Here is a 20,909-nt window from a genome sequence, read left to right on the forward strand (position 1 = left end):
ACTGCACAAGCTCTTCTGACAAGTGACCCCAGTCAGAACAATCATGTACTTAATAGAAGTCCATCTGTCTCATCCCCCGTTCAGTGCCCTTTTTCTTTATCTACGGCAACTCCAGTGAGTGAAAGCACAGTTAAAAGGAAAAAAAAAGGTAATACATTCGGAACCTTTACGGGTTGTACAGACTAGATCCAGGAAAAAGATCCAGGCTTTAGTCCCAGGAGCTACTGCGGACACATTGCAAAGACCATCGCTTATGATTGACTCTAATACTACTTCGCCTCTCCACTCTGAGGGATTACCCCCGCTAACTATTGTACCACGAATATCATGCACAGAACAAACTATTGCCAAAAACTTTCTGCCTATCCTGGCTAGACTTGACAAATTGGAGTCAAGCGTGGAACTAATTCATAAATCGGTTGCTGATATATTATCTGGGCTGGGGTAAAAACGAATAGATATGAAGGGGGTTAATTCTCATGTGAGTCAAATTCTGTGAAGGGCTTTCTAGTAGAAAGGTAGATTTACCATGTTGTACCTTAAATATTGGAACTAATAGGAATGATACTAGGGTAGTACCACACAAACAGATCGGGTCCCTACACTCTAGTCACATGGGGAATGTAAGGTTGCCTCCTAGTAACCCTGGGCCTAACCCCTCCAACTTAACTCCAGCTAGGAATTTAATTGATTGCAGTCAACAAACACTCCCTGAAATGTTTAATCAAAATGGTCTGATTGATCAAGACAATAAGGTGACACTACATCTTCTCCCAGAGTGTTGCCTCTATGGGGCAATTATAACTATTGTCCCACTGTTACAGGGAAATCAAGAAGAATCTCTCAACGAGTTGAAAAACAAAGTCTGCCACTGGTTAACACAGAATACACATTTCTCAAATACCAACTATAGTGACATCCTGTTTCTAAGACAGATAAGATGGGTTGGGCTGTCACGTAAGTCCATAGCAGGAGATTGTATCATCATAAATTGTAGATCCTCAAGGCTAGCGGGACAGACACTTAGCTGGGGGAAAAATACATCATTCCAAAGGCCAAGATTAGGGATTGATATTGTACCGCTCTGTTTTTTTTGTAGGCACCTTGAATGCGAAGGCCCAAATATTCTGGTTATTAAGTCACTTATCAAGAAGCCTATTGCGAGATAGGAGTTCCCCTATTTGGAACTGAGAAATAGATTCCAACCCTTGACTGACCTGTATTCCCAAGATTGACTACCCACTGTAACTACCAACTCACAAATGAAATCTGAGGAACCACCTGCTGTTCAGTCCAAAGAGTTTATTCAAATCAATACTAAAAATGAAATTGTACACTGCAGCCTAATAATTAAGCATTGGCATCAGTTACAACAACTAGATTATGAGAGAGCAAAAACCACTTTAGGATGTGGTGCCCAGGAGCCCTTGTTAGAAATCCAGGATCTGAACATCTTATCCTGGAGCATTGCAGGCCTAAAGTCCAAGTTAACTGACCCCAAGTGGTGTAAGCTAGTGGATGATTTCCATGTATACTTGTTTCAGGAACCCTAGGCGGGTGAGATCACTAATTTCAGTGTAGAAGCTAGGCAGTCTTCAGTTGGCTGCCCAGCCGGTGGTTTATTAGTTTGGGTTAAGAACATATTGTCATGTAAAATCAAGGTGCTGGAACAAGGTTCAGAGGAGATACTTGGGTTGGAATGGACTTCCCTGATAGGAAATATCCATCTTAGGCTATTTAACATCTACAATCGCTTTAGTAGCCCCCACATGTTATCAGACACAATAATCACATTAACAAATTATCTTGACTCAACCAAGGGGAATTATCGCAGGTGACTTTAATTTAACTTTTGAACCGGTTGATTATATACAGGAGCTAATATATGATGGAGACAAAGCCAGAGGGACTGAGAAGCTTCAGATTACACCTATTAAGAAGTGTACTAGGGTGTGGGAACAGGTTTTATCATTCACCATTACCCACGGGGTTCGAGCCGGCAATGGTCAGACACATCCAGACATAGAAGCATACCACACATTTAAGAGGGGGGAAGCTAAGACCAGGATTGACTATATTTTGGTTGATCTTGATCTTTGGCCAAACGTCAAAGATATGGTTGTATTAATTCGGAACAATAGCGACCATAATGCTCTAGCAATTACGCTGTCTGGCCTAGTATTCTTACATGGACAGTCTTGGTATAAGATTGCCCCGGTAATCACCACCAAAAATAATAAAAGATTAAAATGGCCACAAATACTGGCTGATCCAATTATTCTCTCAGAAATATATTCTGAGGTTGTGCAGATTCTCCTCGACATGAGTAATACTGTTGCTAGCACAGATGACATTATGGCCACATTCCAGCAATTGACTAGTACACTAAGACTATTGTTTTTTAAGCAGTGCAACCCAAATTCATTCTCACGGAGTACCGCTCTGTGGTATAATGAGATTTGCAAAAAATGCTAAGGGTGATTTAATTGTGGCGGTAAAGGAAAAATCTTGCATAGACATTATAAATAGCAGGAAGCTGTATAAATTGGCACAAGACACGGCAAAAGGGGATTGGGAGTCAGGGAATTGGCATTCACTCATAGAAGCATCAAGGCAGAAGGACAGCCAAATATTTTGCCGTCTCCTGTCGAAAGGGTCACCCAAACAGAAAATGCAAACATATTTCCATATACAGCCCTATGATTGGGAGGAGTATTTTAAGCATCTTTATGCAGGAAATCAGGTTGCCTCTAATTTAGGTTTACAGTTGAATTATTCAGACCATACATTAACTGATGAGACTGCTATTACAATAGAGGAAACTATTACAGCTATTAATTCTCTACAGAATGGGTAAGCCCCAGGCTTAGATAAGCTTCCAGGAGATATGCATACAGCAGAGCCTATAATATGGGGATCATTGCTACAAATGGTTTGTAATGCTATTTTGTGTGGTGGTGAAATCCCGATGTCCTGGAGAGGCGCTGAAATTATTCCAATATACAAAAAGGGAGACAAAGGGTCTCCCACAAATTATAGGCCCATTAGCCTTATTGATGTCTCCCCAAAAATCTTTTGTAAAATTATTTTAACCCGGATCTAAAACTGGATTGAGGAGAATAATATTCTATCAAATCTGCAGACAGGCTTCAGGACCTCCACAAGCACTATAGATCAGGTTTTTAGATTTCTTCTCCAATATGGAAGCAGGTGACCATTAGAGGAGGTCATTTGTATGTCATGTTTGTGGACCTAAAACGGCTTTTGATTCAATAGAACGTACTCAACTTTGGTGAGCCCTAGGAGATCTAGGACTCCCATCATATCTACTTAAAATTTTGATTCGCCTGCACCAGGACACCTATGCAAAGGTCAGGTGGAATCTTGATGGCTGTCTTTCAAATGATATTTCTGTTCGTAAGGGAGTATGCCAGGGATATGTTTCTCGCCTCAACATTATTTACCATGTACAGAAACGGGTTAATAGGAGAGTTGTATGATTGTGGAGGTGATCCCCCAAAATTAGCTGGTAGTCCTGTGCCCTCTCTGCTTCTTGCAGATGATACATTACTCATTGCTAGGACGCCAAAGGGGATTCAGAATTTTTTGAATACATTTGCTAAAGCCTGTAAGGACTGGGGATTAGAAATTAATTGTTTTAGGACTAAATATATGATGTTTAACCCCTATAAATCCCAAAAGGGTAAATTGATGCTGGGCTTGCAAACCCTGGCGTACGTTACTGCATTTGATTACCTGGGAGTTAGAATTAGCGATAGGCTGATTTGGACACCCCAAACTGAAAGGTGTATTTTGACACTCCCGTATGCCGACTACACAATAGCCGCTCTCCCCAATTTTGGAACTTCATAGGGCTAAAGGTCTCGCAGCAGCCCTATATGGGGCTGAGCTATGAGGGCTGGAGAATCTCAAGGACTTAGTCCTTGCTGAGAAAAAATGTATTAGTGTGATTCTTAATTTACCCATGAATACTCACCTCTTGCCGTTTAGACTTGACCTTGGTCTTGAACCTTTTAACAACTTTGCCATTCATTTTTTTTTCATCCTAACTTTATATGATCAGAATACATCATTCCAATTTATACTAAAACATGATCATACATTTATAAGCAGAAAGAAAAATAGATTAGATCATTACAACATACCAATTCATCCTAAATTCAGATCCAGTTAGCAATACAGGACCACAATTTCAGCCCTTGAACTTTCCTTCTGATACCCTTAACTTTATACAATGCGGTCTCCAGATGGTAAATGGACATCAATCTAGATTGCCAATTGATAAAAGTTGGTGGTTCAACATCTAACCATTGAGACGTGATACATAGACGAAAAACAGACATACAAATAAGGATAAATCCTTCCTCAGCCACCGACCAAGCACAGGTCGAATATTCTTGACAGCCAAAAATAACCAACTGTGCCGACAATTGCAGTCGAATACCCAGGCTATGTGTCAGAAAGAACTCAACATCCATAATAAATTGAGAGAGCTTGGGGCGAAAGAAAAACATATGAGAAGCATCCGCTGCATATAGGCCACAACGGTTGCAATTGTTCCCCCTCGTAGAATTCCATTTAGCCAGTTTTCCGGGCGTATAGTAGAACTCAAAAATTGACATAAAATGTTGGCTCTTTAGGGGACCAATAAATAAAACATTAATGGCTATCTCAATACTTCTCTCGAGGCTCGAGGCTAACTCGCTCAGCCCCTAATTTATTTTGCCATTTTAACTCCCAAACTGCTAGATCATCCTCCACCTTTTCCATGAACAGCTGATATAGGGGCCCCATTTTATACCTTAATTTGATTACTTCATAGATTTCAACTTTTTTTAAATATAATCAGGTTTTGAGTTCTTTTCTGCTCGAAAAAGCTACGTAACTGAAGATATTTAAAAAAATCAGTTCGAACTAACTTATATTTCTTCTGCAAAAATTCAAAAGAAACTAGCTGGTTCCCCTGAAACAAATCCACAAACTTACTAATTCCCAAATTATACCACCTAAGCATAACCTGATCGCTGAATATCTATGGAAGTAGAGGACAATTTTGAAAAGGAGTGTAGAGATTTATAATGTTATCCCTAAAATTATGGATTTACAAGGAGTCTTGCAAGAAACTAAGGAGAGTGTCCTTGCAGCCTTTCAAGGATTCTATCAATCGTTATATAGTAACTCGGGGTCTGAATTGGGTGGCGGTGACGAGGAAGAATATTTAAATGATCTGACTTCAGATGTTTTGCTGGACACACAAAAAAACGATATTAGCTGCTCCCTTGGTTTGGGGTGAAGTCGAACTGGCATTATTAGGTCTAGCTCAGGGTAAGGCTATGGGCCCTGATAGTATTCCACTCGAATTTTATCGGACGTTTAGGAATACATTGAAAAATGAACTATTAGAAGTCTGGCAACAAGCTTTTTTTGGTAACGCACCTGATTCCTGGTCTAAAGCAATGATCGTGGTTTTTTTTAAAAAAAAGGGAAAAAAGACACTGAAATGGGGTCCTATAGGCCGATTTCATTACTGAATTCAGACAGTAAGATATACTCTAAGCTAATCGCCAATAGGCTGAATGACTTTATGCCAGGCTTGGTCTCACTAAGACAACACGGGTTTATTCAACATAGAGACACCACAGACCATATTAAAAGGATTATTTCCATGCTAGATTGGTCGCAGGGGACCAACTCCCCTGTCGGCGTGGCCCTGCTGGATGCTGAAAAAGCATTCGACAGGGCTCGTGGAGGTTCTTGTGGTCAGTCTTGGCATTGAAGGGGTTTCCGGTGGAATTTATTACGGCCATACAGACACTATACTCCCATCCATCGGCAGTTATACGGGTCTCGGGTGGGGTCTCAGGGAATATAGCGATAGCAAGAGGGACAAGACAAGGTTGTCCTTGTTCCCCCCTGCTATTCCCTTTATATATTGAACCTTTTATAACTACTCTGGAGAATAATATGGCAATTAAACCTGTGGAGATAAATAATGGGGTATATAAACTATTAGCGTACGCAGATGACATTGCTGTGGCTATGTCTGATATTACTAATGCTATACCCAGGATTATAGAGGCAGCTGAGGTATTTGGGCGGTTTTCTGGTTATAAATTAAATATTGCTAAGACACAATTGATCCATTCGGAGGCCGGCCGCCCAGATGATATCAACTTCGAAACTGAGGCAACCTATCTAGGTATTAAGATTACACCGAAAGTTGAGGACATTATTCCTCTGAATTTGGACCTAACTATTGCCTCTTCTAATAAGACATTAGAACGGATTAATAACCTACATTTATCACTTTACGGTCGGAGCAATGCTTTAAAAATGCTTATTCTCCCTAAATTTCTGTATATATTCCGTGCTATCCCTTTTCTTATACCTGCTTCTTTTTTTCCCGTATTGAGAGAATGTGCTCTAGATTTTTCTGGAGCTATCATCGTGCGAGGAGAGCATTTAAAAGGTGTATGTTACCTAGAGAAAGAGGAGGCTGGGGTGTTCCTAATTTTCAATTATACCAATGGATAGCTATTTTACAACATATGGGTGTGTTAATGCTGCCTGATGATCCAACGGAGGATTTCGCTGCCCCCTCTATTTATGAGATGCTCTTGGGTGCTGAAGCGAGACAATGTTTAAATCGTTTAATTGAACCAAGTTATTATAAGAAAATAAAATTTAAAGTTGTCATCGCCGCCTTTGAAATATGGAGGAAAACTAAAAAGAATCTGGGCATAGGCTCCAACTTTGCCATTCTTAAGGCTCTCTTGTTTTGGGTAAGGATATGGACTAGTAACACACAGGTTTCGGTGAAGGAGGCCCTGGAAGAGCTACTGACCCGACAAAACCAAACAGGCCGCCTTGCGTGGTTCACAAAGATCAAGGAATGTTTTTTCAAACTAGAGTTGGGGGACACTGTGGGAAGATCCGGGGTCTATAATGAAACAAATGGATACACAAAGTATTGATGGTATTGCACATGGTGCTTTAACATCTAGATTTATAAATATAAAAGGATGGTTTGGTTTTGAAATGTTTATGGATGACATCGAACCTCCCCAGGCAAGAGCTCTGTACATTCAGTTTATGTATGGAGTTCTTCCCCTTCATTCTAGGAGAAGCTCCTGGGAAAATGCATGTGCTCGACCTGTTATTTCGTCCCTGATACTCTTAATCATTTTTTCTTTTTTTGTCCTCTTATACTGACCTTCGGAACAACTGGTTAATTCCTGCCGGCCGTCTATTATCTTTTACACGCCCTGCTGATGCCTTATGCATTTTTAAGATGGATATCACAAGGTAGCTAGTATTTAAAATCTCGAGATATTTGCTCTTTGCTTGGTGGAAGAGGTTAAATGTGATTATATATGCCACCAGGTTGTGTAGTCTCAAACTGGACACCGGGAAACAGAATTATGGAATTTTACAAATTCAGATTTTTGGGAATGTGGAAATTGTCTTTAAATGTTGAAACTTTTGAAAAATATTAATATTACTAGAGGCATGTAACAGCTTGAATTTTAAATAATTTGTTATGATGTAATGAAATGAAATATTTTACTGTTTTTATGGTTATGAATTTTTTTACGATGTAAATGATCATATTTCTGATCGAACTATCTAAACCTCCTATGGGTTCATCCACTATCTTGAAGAAAGCATGTGGAGGAACAGATGCCACTCTAGCTTCAGAAATAAAATACCAATTGCAAATTACTATAATGTTAGACAAGCAATGTAAGAGGAACATTATGTTTTTTCTTGTAATGATTGAGGGTGTGCAGAATTGTGCAATGTTTTTGTCCCACAATTTTGTGAAATGTCAGGAAAAGTATGTGAAATTATCCATAAATTATGCAACATGTATGTTGGACTATTTTTTTTTTTTTTTTTTAATTCAAATCGTTTTTATTGAAGTAAGAAAACGAAAGCAAAAGACATTACATTAAATCTTCCATCAAAAGTGAATTGATACAGATGTTGTCAAACCAATACAGTAACTACAAATGATAAAAATAAAGAGAAGAATCACTCTTGCTTGTCACATGGTTATTGATTAAGTTGTTAAACACTTGACGTGTGGATGCAATGGGAATAGCTCTAACATACGGACTAGGTTCACCCCCATATATCAAAGGTACTATCACAAGGTCGTATTGCTTCAAGGCGGTTCAAAATGGAGGGATGATTTGTCTAATGACTTCCATAACTTCTTATTGGATGGACACCACGTAGAAGACTGTAATGCCTGATTCGTGGCACCTCTTAGGAAAGACAGCCATTCCTGCCAAATCTTGAAATTTACTTCCTTAGCACATTTCCACTTGCATAAAACAACCTTACATGCCAATGTCAACATTAAGTCCAAAAGTTGGCGATCATGCACATTTGCCAATCACGGTTCCAGCCCCCCTAGAATGACATAAACAAATTCCTTCATTGGCTTTATCTTAAATACATGATGAATGCATACAAATACTTTATCCCAATATTCTCTCAGTAGGGGACAGTTGAATAGCATGTGAGGAAGATCACCAGTCCCTGATTGGCAATTCCAGCACTCCGGGGAGTCACGTAATTTACATTTAAACAGCTTTTCCGGAGTCCAGAACGACCTATTTATGAGCATATACTTTGTCTGGAATAGGATGGGTGATACTTTGTGGGCAAGTGCTGACTTATGAATCAATTCCCAATCCAACTCTATTCCTGTGGAGTTAGGTTCCGCTTCCCATTTCGCTTCCACAGTTCTGTGAGATTTACTGGGCAACGGTAGCAACAGTTTATACACCTTGGAAACGAAGTGACCTGTGTGCATAATGCGTGGGAGATGTGTTATCAGCCATGGAGTGTAGGGTGAGAAGTTACGGCTAGTTAGTGTCGCCTTGACTTTTAGGAAATTATAGAAGTCTATCGGGAGTAGGTCAAACTTCGTCTGTAAGCTTGAGAACGGGATTGGTTCGCTATTGTCATACAAATCTCCGGCCAGATTAATACCTTTTCCGGACCATGACTCCCAGAAGAGTTCAACACCCGCGTGTTTAAGGTAGGGGTTTCTCCATAAAGACATACATGATGATTTAGAAAATGTCAATTTGGTTTTGTGCGTTTGGTCAAGTCTGAGTAGGGCCCTTCTGGTATTTAACATTATATATCTTGAGTGTGGTAAGTGTGACAGATCCATGGTGATTAAAGACTCAAGAGGAGCGTTGCCCACTATCGATCTCTCAATGTCAATCCACACAGGAGTATAAGTTGGTGATTTTATTAACCATTGAGCACCTTGCTTACAAAGAAAGGCTGTCTGGTAGTTCCTGAACGATGGCAGACCCAGGCCGCCTTTATCTTTCGCCAGTTGTAGCTTCTTTAGGGATATCCTGGCTTTCTTGCCCCGCCACAGGAAGTTACCAAACAGCTGGTCTATTTTCGAGACAAAAGTATTAGAGAACGTCATAGGGAGCATACTGGCCAGGTAGTTAACTAAGGGGGTCGACATCATTTTGAGTGTTTCAGCCCTGCCCCACCAAGAAAGGAATTTTGGGGACCAACTTTCTAGAAGAGTAGATATTTTTTTCAATGTCGATTCTTCATTTATTTTTAGGGTGGAGACTAAGTCCTTATCGAAGTCCAACCCCAGGTACTTAAAGCACTTGGGCTGCCATGTAAGACCAGAATCCCCCAAGATCCCCTTGTCACCTATATTGTTCAGCAGTTTGACCTCCGTCTTGTCTTTATTGAGCTTGTAGCCCGATACCTTCGAAAAATCTTCAATGTCCGACATGAGTGCAGATACTGCCTCATCCGCCTTTTCAGATAGGATAAGTACATCATCTGCATACGCTGTCAATTTGACCGTGCAGTCTCCAAACGGTATACCCGCAATTTTAGGGTCTTTTCTTATATGATCTAAGAACGGTTCGATTGCCAATAAAAATAACGAGGGTGATAGAGGGCACCCCTGCCTCGTACCTTGTTTTAAGCAAAAGGAGGATGAAAACGATCCACCCGCCCTGACTCGTGCCGAGGGGCAGCAATAAAGTGACATAACTAGCCGTGTAAATGTTTCCCCCAAGTTAAATTTATTGAGAACTGCTTCGAGAAAGGCCCAATCAACCTTATCGAAGGCTTTTTCGGCATCTAACGTTATTGCCACTGTAGGGGTTTCTAGAAGTTTAGCTTTCTCCAACACATGCGCCAAAATCCGTGTGTTATCACTGGACAACCTATTCTTTAGAAAGCCCGCTTGAGATGGATGGACTAGTTGTGGGAGCACCCTTTGAAGACGTGCGGAAAGTATCATAGCTAGGATCTTACAGTCAATGTTAATTAGCGAAATCGGCCTGTAGTTTTTTGGGAGCGATGGGTCTTTACCTTCCTTAGGGAGTACTGCAATTGTTGCCTCCGCCAGAGTACCTTTTACTTCACCAGAGCTATTTATTTCTTGGAATAGGTTTAGCAAGGGCCCAGATAATATAGTGGGGAATGTTTTATAGAATTTTGCTGTAAAGCCATCCGGGCCTGGTGCCTTCCCTGTTTTCAATTTTTTAATCGCACTTTCCACTTCTTCAGCACTTATCGGGCCATTTAGACCAACCTGATCTTCAGCAGTCAACCTAGGAAGATCACACTCATCCAAATAATTCTTAATTTTATCCTCTTCCACCCTTGTATTTTTTGCGTAGAGGTCCTCATAGAACACCCTAAATACCTCAGCTATCTTGTCTGGCTCAGAATGTGAGTTCCCTGAGGCGTCCTTAAGGATGTTAATACAGTTCTTTTGTACTTTAAATTTCAAATATGAAGCGAGACTCTTCCCCGCTTTGTTGGATTCACAAATTTTAAATCTCCTACCTTTGTCTAGCCAAACTCCCGCCCTTTCACTTATTAATTTATTGTGTTCATATTTTTTATTTGCCAGAGCATAGAGAGTCATATCGTCTCTTAGCCTTAGATGCTTACTTTCAAGATCTCCAATTTCACTTTCAAGGGATTCTAATTTCGCGTTATAATTTTTATTCATGGCAGACCTAATCTTGATACATACTCCCCGTATTGCACTTTTCATAGCATCCCATCTAATAAGATCAGATGTGTCCCCTTCTTTATTAATTTGCAGGTAAGAGACAATGGCAGCTTGTATTGTGGATCTGTGTTGAGCATCGTTTAATATCTCGTCATTCAGGCGCCAAGACGTCTGACGAGGAGATGATTTGGCATTGGCAATGGACAGGGAAATACAAGAATGATCCGACATCACACGAGGCTCTATGGTGGTAGATTCTATTCTGGGTACCCCGTTCTGCGTTATGAGGATGTAGTCAATCCTGGAGTACGAGTCATGTGGTGTAGAATAAAAAGTATAATCCCTCCCTGTAGGGTTCTGGAGCCTCCATGCATCCACTAAATGAAAGCGATCACACAGATTATTGAAGGCTCTATGAGATTTGCTTGGTTTGAAAGGGCAGTGGGAGTCCCTATCTAGCGTTGCGTCTTTTGGAAGATTAAAGTCACCACCCACTATGTGAACAGCGCTATCTGGGATATTTTCCATATGTTTATTTAGATCCTCCCAAAACTTGAGGTCACTGGTGTTAGGAGCATATATGCTCGTAACATAAAACTCCGTATTATCCTTACTTAGTTTGGCCGTAACCCACCTCCCGTCTAAACTAGCCTCAGAAGATAAAACCTCCACCTTTGATTTCTTCGCGACAAGAATCAACACCCCATTCTTTTTGTGTACAGATTCTGCACCCACAACCTCACAGTAAAACTTATTCCTCAGGTGGTAAAACAGCTTAGCTTCCAGTTTTGTCTCTTGTAGCAATACAATATCACCTTTTAACCTACGCACATAATCTAAGATTTTTTGTCTTTTGATCGGTTGGTTCAAACCTTTAACATTGAGTGATAATATCTTCATTTTGTCCATATTACATACTCCCATCGGAGTATTCACAGTGTTATGTGTGAACAGTTAAAGAATACTTCATCCGGAGAAAGACATTCATCACACCTGACCAACTACAATATGTTAATCTTTCACCTCCCCGAGACTTCGAAAGGACATATGAGTGAACATAGAGTCTATAACCCTCACCACCATCAAGTGCCAGTGCAACAGTGTAAGTGCAAGCAAGAAGAAGAAGAATCAAACATAAAAGACATGTAACACATACCCGAACCCCCAATCCCCTCAACCCTCCACCCTCCCCACCCCACCTGTATTCAGTAGGCATGGCGATTGGAGAGAGAGTACGGTGCAGCCTCCCCGTGCCTAAACATATCCATATTAATTTGGAGCATACAAACTATACGAACGAACTATAATAAACCATGCATCTAGTAACCTTGCACGTATGAAGGAATTCAAAGACTGCAAGATAAGAGACAAGCGAAACAAGGCATTACCTTCGTTTGAATGAGTAACAGAACCACAGCATTACCAGCTGGTAAAGGTATAAAGTTATGTAATGAGGCATGCGAAAACGCATTAAACGTATTAAACGTATTAGCTCAAGGTAGAAGAATACAAATGTGTAGACATGGATACCTTAGTCAAAGCTTTAAACCTGGGCCTTAACCTGAGCCCTCAAAGTATACTGAAAAATGTGTACAATATGGAGACATATATGGAGACATGAACTCCGTAATCAAAAAGCCTTAAACTTGGGCACATATTCGTGTGACATAATAGACCGAACATATTCTTTGATCTGCTTAACAACCAGGAATAGAAAACCATTGGAAAATGTGTGTAGCAGGATGACCTTCATTTATAACCTGAGGCTGAGGCCTGATCAGCGGAGCTTTCAGGATTGTTTGTCTCCATGTCCAAGTCTTCAGGGCCATCCAGCATACGTTTCAATTTCAGTGGATCAGAAAAAATGTGTGGAGAGCCTTGAATAATCACTCGGTACCTTGCCGGACCAACGAATCCATATTGGAAGCCCCTTTTCTTCAGCTGCGGTCGAAGCGCCAAGAATGCCTTACTGACGTCCACCGTCTCTTTACTATAGTCTTGAGATATATAGACCTTAGCAGATTTCCACAAAATGTGATTGTTTTTACGCATGAAGGTAAGAATCTGTTCTACATGCTGGTACCGGAGCGGTTTACAGACAATAGCTCTGGGACCCTTTTGATCCTTTGAGATCCTGGCCGGGACTCTATGGGCTCTATCAAATTCTAGTGGGTGTAGAAACGTCATGTTTGTAGCTTGGGTAAACCAGGACTCAAGAAAAGCCACGCAGCTCCCCAGTTGATCCTCTGAACCTTCCGGAATGCCAAAAATGCGTAGATTCCCCCTTCGATTCCGGTCCTCCAATTCAGCAAGTTTCCGTGTTGTTTGATCCGCTGCTATGCACAAGCGTTTAACTGCGTTGCAGGTCTTAACTTCCATATCCTCGAGTTTGCTAATCCTCGTTTCCGCCTCTAAAAGTTTTGCATTGGTGTCGCGGTTGTCTTGTCTGATTGCTGCCACCTCTTCCTTTGTCGCTTTCGCCAGATCCCTGACTTCATCAAGTCTGCTAAGTATTAACTCTACGGGATCCGGGTTATCCTTCCTCCCTTTGCCAGGTGATGGAAGATCAGACTTAAGTCTCTTTAGGCTTTTTGCTAGCTCTTTGTCTGACATGGTCATTCGTGATGTAGACTGACTGATCGCTGACAGTGGTTCCTCTGATTTGTGCCTGACCGCTCTTTCTTTTCCAGCCTCCGGTATCTTGTCCCTATTTGTTCCTATTTGATCCTCCAGATGACCACTGACAAGCAGAGACACCCAGGAGCCGGCAAACAACTTATCCGGCCGTTTATTTGACTAGATCGGGCACTGTGCTGAAGGCGCAATTCCTCATCTCAGGGTGGAGGCTTGCGTCGCCATTGCGGAAGCCACCACGCGCAGCGGTAAATAGGTAATATGCGAGGATTGGAACTCACACGTATTCGCATTGCAGTGATACAGCGTGTGGTGGGCGCAATCTCCAAGCATACATTCAGATTCTTCACTCTTTTACCAGACTTTACCAGCTTTTACCAATCTTGGTTGCCCATAACTTTTTGCCCATTATAAGACATCAGATAGTCATTCCTTCGCGTTGATCCAGCACCCAGCCATCACATCGTATGAAATTGTGGCAGCCCTGAAGCCTTAGCAGTATCGAAAGTAATTTGGTCGATTTGGGATCATGGCTAGTCTTCACATACAAGATCGTTATCGAGCCACAGGGGTCTAAATCGTCACAAAAAGCACATTTCTGCTTATTACCGATTTACCGATTTTAATGTTCAATCATTTATAAGCTCAATCGTTTTTAGCTCCTTTACCCCCGTGGAAACGCTGGTAACATATGGGCAGAATCAAATTGTAGACCTGCAGTTCCTTACATATGCGTTATGCCGCCATTTTGTGAGGGTGCGAGCAATGGCTGTCTCTCGAGCTGTTTTTTGTGCCCCCAAGCGTTAAATTTACTCACGGTCTCTTTTCCCCGCTACCCTTTTGCGCATCTCACAGTCCGGTTCGCCGCCGGGATCCTCAGAAGTCTGCCCTCATATCGAGCTGGATCCTCGATTTTCGTCTGCCGGCATCCTCGGCGGTTTGCTGGGCGGTCACGTAGCCTTCCTCCCGCCGTCCTTTACCAGAGCCCGGCAGCACCCGGAGCGGAGCTGCGAAGCTGTCAAAACCGGACTTCTCCTTTGCGTAACTCGTCGGTCGAGCGCTCTATGTGACCCGCTCACATTCCGGCGTCCGCTTCTCCTATTGTTGTCGGCGCTGGAGAGGTTTTTCGCGCTCCAGATCTAGATGACTTCTTCGGCACGAGCAGAGAGACTCAGAGAGCCGCCATCTCCCTCGGCGTCCAAACCACGCCCCCTCGTATGTTGGACTATTTTAAGTGAAAACTCCGCAGCAGTGTATCTCACATGCAAATGTCACTCAGAATACTGGCAGGAGCACTTTTTCACAGAAATAAAATGTAAAATTCCAGATATTTGACAGTTTACATGACATAAAATTGCACTTATTAGGCATAATAGGCGAACATAACAGGAAATTGTAATACTTGCCTACGTATGATATGGTCCAGATGCTATACAAGGTCGTATTCTGTAATGCTTTCATGTATTTGTCCAGTTAATCATGAAATTGACAAATCACAGCAAAATCTAAGGTAGAATTGCTATGGTTTTGCATAGAGAGCAGAGAGAAATGATCGCATAGGATCCAAAGGACAGATGTATGATTGTTCTGGCTGCAAAAAGTGGTGTCAATATGCAGCCAGTCTTTATGCCACTAGAAACTTATTTTTCAAACTGACCTATGTACTAATATGTCAGTTCTCAGAATAGGGAATCAGAGTCATTCCCAACTCACCTAAATAATATTAATTAAGTTGGTGCAAATTGAAGCTCACTATGATTTTCCACAATCAGAGGGATAATGGCCTGCAAGAGTCATCTGACCGCCATCCCCATGAATACATATATTTAACTGTCCAAATTCGCAAAAGGGGTGCTTTTTTGAAAAAAGAAAAACAAATCTTAATGTTTCAGCAAGAGTTGCCAGTAGTCAATATGATCACTGACAACTCACTGAAACATACACGCCACCCGAGGGAACCCCTTCCCTTTTGTGAATAAGTTACTACCCCAACCTGGGACTAGAGTTTGAAACATGGATACATCTGGTACCGAATCACAAATTTGAATGGACGCTCACAGCAAATTTTTTATTTTAAAGCCAGTCGCAAATCTCCTTTAGCAACTGGTAAAACTTCATCTACTTCCAAAATAGGTTTGGATGATGTAGCAAACCTTTTTTGTGGTCACGCACTTCAAATCAGAGTGTTTGTGACCATAAAAAGTGTTATACATAGGGCCCTACAAGTATTGCTTCCAGTGTAAGTGAACCTAAGGCTTTCAACAGTTTCTTACAAGAGGCAATGCCAATCACAAGCAACATTTGTCCTTGGTGTGTGTCAGTTACATCAAGTGTCTTCTAGTCAGTCCGTCACTTTCACCTAGAACCTTTCTCTTGGCTCCCATTGTTTGACCAGCGTGCCTATCAGCTGAATTCTTAATCTCTGTTCCAACTGCCTGTCTCCCACGCCGAGTGCCGAGCACTTTTATCAACTGCCCATACTCTGTAGCCAGTAATTGCATGGAGACTCCACTTATCAAAGCTTGTTGGGCATATACTCTTCAAAATACACTAAGTGTCCCCATTTTCAACTAATACAATTAGACTAATGTTTTACACTCATTCATGCACTCCAACAATAAGATGGGTGCTTGCTATGGTTTTAAGACCACGTGCCGGCATCCCACAATCAATTATTTTCTATTACAATTACCAGGAAGCAGTCTATACATTTACAAAAGTTTCATTTCTGAGGTTCCGTTTGCATGGCAAGATGAGAAAGGTGTGCGGAAGGGTTTTCAACCATTCAAGATATCTGTGGCACTGTTGTCTGAACAAACATTCTGGACATTTGAGACTCTCCATTCACAACGACAGTTTTGGCATTGAATTTATATTTAAATTAGGCCAGGGGGAGGAATTGGAGGAATTTGGCAAATCCTTGTTACTCTTAACACGGAGTTCCCAGACACATTTTACAAAACACATTGTGGCAGACAACGACAATGGAAACACTTGAGACTCCAGCAAGTGAGCTGGCGAGAGCCAGCAAGATTTGGCATCCAGTAGCGCAATTTACGGTCGATAGGAAGCTATTCAGCCTGGTTTTGTAATGCTAGCAATCACGGGAGTGGTCAGAGGGCTGCTTCTCAAAAGGGTTTTCTAAATGAGTGGCACCAACAACAATTCGAATGGCTGCTCTCTCTTACCCACCGCATGTTGCCGCTCGCTCTGATTTTTCGGTGCGGAATGTGAAATTAAAGCAGCATGGCATGCATTTTATCTGCCCATTGGCTGAACTCCATGGAATTTCGAGGGGCTTTTATATAACTCTGTGGACTTCCACTGTGTGAAATGCTGTGAGTACTTCCCACCCCAAATTTGCTTCCAAATAAAGGGTCAACGTACAACTATCTTTAATTCAAAGAAGGCTTCCTGGCAGCCATAAATGGATTATTACTGTGGTACTCTCTGTCACCAAAATTAAGCACCCATTGACAAAGTCAATAGATCTGCCCTGAGCATGCTTCTGCACTGTCTATGTGTAATGTTGCGACCGCACAGTTGCGGTCTAGTTGATCAGCGCACGTAGACGTGCGCATACGCGGTGGCGCACAGCGCCGCGTACGTTATAAAAATAAAGGTGGGCGTGTCCCCGAGTTAGTCGGGACCACGCGACGAACCAAACCAGGTGTCCGTGTGAGTCCCTCATTGCGCGCTCTTAGCCTGCGCGCCCCCCAGGTTCTACCGACCTGACAATGGCGACGAGGGGTGTCTGACCCCACGCTGTGCCCCCTGCACGGCCCGTACTGCATTGGAGGGCCGGCCCAGGCCCCATGAGCTGCCCCGACTGGCCCGGCGAGGCCCTGGCCGAGACCCGGATAAGGGTATGAGACTGCGGCCGCCACATGTGCGCCCTGCCACGCACGCACGCGGCGCCTCCTGGTCATAGCGCCTGCAGAGGATGACGCGCGGTAGCGTTGCACACTCACGCTAAACCGCGACACGTGCCCAGCAGCGACTGACCTGCCGGTGGCGCCCATCCCCACGTGGAGGAGCCTCGTATTCCGACCCGGAGTGCCCCTAGTGGAGCCACCTGTGCCCGCGCCGCGATGACGGCCATCCCCCCGATCGAGCCCTTTGTGGTCGACGGCGCACCTGCCTCTTTGGCGCCGAGATGGAAAGACTGGACGGAGCGCCTCAACTTCTACTTTGAAGGTGCGGGGACGGCGAGGGACCGCCGCCGAGCACTCCTCCTGCACCTAGGGGGTAAGGACATTCACCGCATTTACAAGACTTTGACAGAGGCCACGCCGCACACTTATGTCACGCTACTACAAGCGCTTAACGCTTACTTCGAGCCCATGGCCAGCAAAGACTACGAGCGTTTTCTTTTTCGCCAAGCCCGGCAGGAGGCTGATGAGTCTCTTGATGCTTTCCATGGGAGGCTGAGGGAGCTCGCTAGCACTTGTGGATTCAGGGATGAGCAAGAAGAGATACGTGGTCAGATAATTCAGAACTGTTATTCATCCGATCTCAGGGTCAAGATTCTCCAAGAAGATGGGAAGCCCCTTGCTGAGATCCTGAAACTAGGCCGCTCCAAGGAACTATCGAGAGCGAGAGCGTCACACATGGAGGCAGCACTGCACAGGCCAGTAAAAAGTGAACAAGTCAACGTCGCAGAACAAGTGAATGTCGTCCGCCCCAAACAACGGTCATTCGGAGGGAAGAAGCCACAGGAAAGGCGGAAGGAATGTGGATACTGTGGAGGCACACCTCACAGAGCAAAAGACTGCCCAGCAAACGGCAAGAAATGCAGCGCGTGTGGGCGTTTGAATCATTTCGCCTCGGTATGCAGGTCCTCGAAACAGAAGGCGGAGGCAGCGCACGCCATCAGAGACAGCCCAGAGAGCGAAGATATGGACGACGATGTCCATGACTACCCCATACACTATGTGTTTGCCATCGACCATCCGGCCAGGAAGAAAAAGCGCCTCCCGAAGTGTCGCATAAGAGTGAACCAGCAAGAGGTGAGAGCCACTATAGATACAGGGGCCTCTATCGAGTTAATGGCAGCGGACGTGTATAACCAACTGCGTGACAGGCCAACCCTAAGCAAAGCAAAGATCCGAGTGTTCGCCTATGGACAGAAAACCCCAATACCACTCATCGGGTGTTTCAAGACAAATATCTGTCATCAGGACAGGACAGTCCCCTCCACCATATATGTGACAAAAGAAGGGAGCGGCATGCTACTCAGCGGAAAAGCCGCCGAAGAACTCCAACTCATCTTCTATGCCATGGCAGTCCTAGAGGATGAACTCGATGCCATCATCATTGTCAGGTCGGTAGAACCTGGGGGGCGCGCAGGCTAAGAGCGCGCAATGAGGGACTCACACGGACACCTGGTTTGGTTCGTCGCGTGGTCCCGACTAACTCGGGGACACGCCCACCTTTATTTTTATAACGTACGCGGCGCTGTGCGCCACCGCGTATGCGCACGTCTACGTGCGCTGATCAACTAGACCGCAACTGTGCGGTCGCAACATTACATTCCTTTTCACCTTTGGTATGAACAAGACCCCCCCCCCTCAACAAAATGGTATTGCTCTGAGTATCTAGCGGAGTGGGGGATCCTACACCGGAAAATAACACCCAGATGGCCGCAAGCAAACGGAGAAGTGGAAAGGTTTATGCGCACGCTGAACAAAACCATCCGAATTGCCCATGCTGAGGGAACATCGGTGGAAAAGGGAATCTACTCCTTCCTCCGAGAGTACAGGCTTACTCCACACCGCACCACGGAGGCAGCCCCAGGTCCGTCCACGATGGGACGCATAATCCGAGACACCCTCCCAAATCACCCCACCTGGAACCCCACCAGTGCAGAATCATGGAGGACTGTGTCCAACAGGAAAAAGTCTAATGACTATGCAAGTTTCCGGCGAAGGTCCAAAGAATCATCTATTGCCGAAAATGACCGGGTCTATGTCCGAGACAGGTATCCAGGGAGCAAGTTCAGGCTCCCGTTTGAACCACAACCATGGACTGTCACTGCCCGGAACGGGACCATGATCACCGCCCAGCGAGAGGGAGAAACAGTCACCAGGAATGTCTCATTCTTCAAAAAGGCTGCCAGCCCCCGGAATGACCCACCTAGCTCGGAGAGGAATGGGGGATCAACAGCATCGCCAGCCCGGCCAGGAAGCAACCAAAGCACTCCCGAAGCCGCCGTCCAGGATTGGGACGTGGACTCTGCAGATGAACCACGAGCCTCCAGCACCCCCAGTGCCGCTCTCCCCAGGAGCCCCCAGAGCCCTCTGGGCACGAGCACTCCCTGCAGTGAACCACCCCGGAGAGTGCTGTTCCGTGGCGAAGCAGCAGGCTATGGACTGAGAAGGAACCCAGCGCCCTCCTCCCAGCTGGCCGACTACGCAGTGGGCTGAGAGACCGTGAAGAGACTAGAGACTGGTAACAGGCCGGATGGCCATGTTTTATTACTTGTTTGGACACTCAGAGCAATACCATTTTGTTGAGGGGGGGGGTCTTGTTCATACCAAAGGTGAAAAGGAATGTAATGTTGCGACCGCACAGTTGCGGTCTAGTTGATCAGCGCACGTAGACGTGCGCATACGCGGTGGCGCACAGCGCCGCGTACGTTATAAAAATAAAGGTGGGCGTGTCCCCGAGTTAGTCGGGACCACGCGACGAACCAAACCAGGTGTCCGTGTGAGTCCCTCATTGCGCGCTCTTAGCCTGCGCGCCCCCCAGGTTCTACCGACCTGACACTATGCTTCGTTACTTTTTTTTTATTGTATGCATAAGCCACGGACATGAAGAAGAAAAAAAGAAAGAAAACATGCTGTCATCTAAATTTATTTTCAAAGAACAGGGGTTCTCATTAATGATAGGATATCATAATACATATATAAAAATACAATTATAACAATGGCCATGTGCAAATAAATGAATAAAATATGAACTATTTCGAAATCACTAAGGTGCAGGAGTAAGTGCCATATTCAATAATAGATGATGCTATACTTCATTCTGTCTACTTTTATGATGTACCAAGAATATAAACTTGCGAGAAACCCTCAAAGTACTGGAGATCATTAAAATGACCTACTCAGGAAACCTGATGTGAGTATCTTAATAAATGAAAACAACAATTTAATCAGTCAGGATCAACTCGTAATGACTAAGAAAATGAGCAAAAAAATAAAAATAAAAATACTCACCCCAA

The sequence above is a fragment of the Lissotriton helveticus genome, chromosome 1_1 (genome assembly GCF_964261635.1).
Source record: "Lissotriton helveticus chromosome 1_1, aLisHel1.1, whole genome shotgun sequence".
NCBI classification, from domain to species: Eukaryota; Metazoa; Chordata; class Amphibia; order Caudata; family Salamandridae; genus Lissotriton; species Lissotriton helveticus.